Source organism: Sinocyclocheilus anshuiensis, unplaced genomic scaffold, assembly GCF_001515605.1.
Source record: "Sinocyclocheilus anshuiensis isolate Anshui unplaced genomic scaffold, SAMN03320099.WGS_v1.1 scaffold776, whole genome shotgun sequence".
Lineage (NCBI taxonomy): Eukaryota > Metazoa > Chordata > Actinopteri > Cypriniformes > Cyprinidae > Sinocyclocheilus > Sinocyclocheilus anshuiensis.
Window position 1 is genome coordinate 1,202,248 of NW_015555808.1, and position 2,001 is coordinate 1,204,248.

Genomic DNA, 2,001 nt, shown 5'->3' on the forward strand with positions numbered 1-2,001 from the left:
CGTTTGTGTGCTTGTTCTAGATGCATCTGTCTGTTCAATTCGCATACATATCTATTCATCCTTCCATCTGTCCGCTACCTATGTGATTCCTTCCATCCCAGCCGCGCAAACAAGCACTCTCGTCCCTTTCTAAAAGTGTCAGTGCATATTTCATCTCCTCAATTAAAGACTTGACTGCAGTCCCACACAAACAAACACAGCCTCTTAAATTCACACACAGCAGAATCTGTGTATGTTGTACCAGGAACGCTGTGAAAAACAAAACCCTTTGTTGATGGCACAAACAACTGTGCATGAAAACCAATTAGCGTTCCTAATGCAAAAAAGTATTGTTAAAGGAATAGTTGACCCAAAAAAGAAAATTTGCTGTTAATTTACTCACCATCAGGGCATCCAAGATGTAGAAGAATTTCTTGCTTCAGTAGAATATTAAAGATGATTTATAGCTGGATCCATGGTCCTTGGTGATTCATAGAATGCAAGTCAACAGTGCTGTCACTTTGAGAATCAAAGGAGCAAAACAAGAAACACAAAATTCATACCCATGGCTTTTGTTTTAGTTTTTTTTCTTTTTGGTTAAATGCCTGAAATAATGTCTGTGGTTAACACAAACTCAAGATATTTTCACATTTTATTCTACAACATAAAATACATCAGTAATACACATTATGATTTTTAAAGCTTTTACTTGTCTTGAAAAAGGCAGGTGCTAACATGGGGCTAAATGGGACTACAGAGGTTGTTGGGGACATTAATGTCATTGCGTCAAACAGGTAAACTAACCTACAAACTAGTTTTCTTTATAGCTGTGTTTGTGCTTTTGCAAACTGTTCTAACTCAAACTCCCAAGGAAAATGTATTTTTGAAAGTGTTATGGTGGTGACGTTGAAGTCGTGAGTTCGTTTAGCTTTTTACCGTTCACAATTGTATTTAGGCTTTAAAATTCATAAAAATTGCCTTCATTTGGGAAGATTATTGTGATGAACAAAATGTGTAAGTATTATAAACTTTTGTCAGTCACAGAGTTCATTTTTTTGCAGTATTTCAAAAGCCAATGGAAAAATCCTATTTTTATTGAAGGAACCAGGGTGATGCTTCTTCCAGGTTGACCTACAAAAATACGTCATCACTGCAGCACTCTATTTTGTTGTGTTTTAGGGTTAAAGAAAATGTCCATAAACTTAATAGAAAAGGTACTGTCAATTTTCTGCCAGGACATTTTTCTAGAATTTCTTTTTTTCTTACACTCCTTACAGCCAGTTTTTGTCACCTTACATTTCCAAATAAAACTATTATGGGAATAATTTAATATCTCTCTAAAATAAATACTTAAAAAAACTAAAATAATAAGATTTTTTTAAAGGCACAGAACCATTAATATGTTCAATTAAAATGTAAAAGCATAATGGAGCTTACATGTAAAAATGAGAGCAACCAAAACTCGTTATTCAAAATAGAGTGAATGTGATATTCTTCAAAATAGTGAGCCAAAGACACAAACGCTTCAGTATTCACAGCAAAAATAGGTATTTTGGAAAGCAATTGGTGTTTATGGAGGGTTTCTGGTGGGGCTGTGTGGTTTTGGCTAATCCTCTGAGCAGGTGGCTACCGCTCCTATTCCTGTGCCACACTCGAAGAAGGCCTCTCTGGGCAAGACTGGCATTGCTGCTCAGGAACCTGGTCTGGCACAGCTTCTAACAGGCTGCTTTCTGCAATGCTGTGAAACCAGGACACTCGGTGACGCACGCACTTTGGTCCTGGAACCTGAGACTGGCATCAGGAACCTGGTCTGGCACAGCTTCTAACAGGCTGCTTTCTGCAATGCTGTGAAACCAGGAACCAGGATGACGCACGCACTTTGGTCCTGGAACCTGCTGGAACACACACACACACACACACTGTTTACTTGGACTAGCCAAGTTAGTGACTCAGGTAATAAAAGTATATATATATATATATATATATATATATATATATATATATATATATATATATATTTCA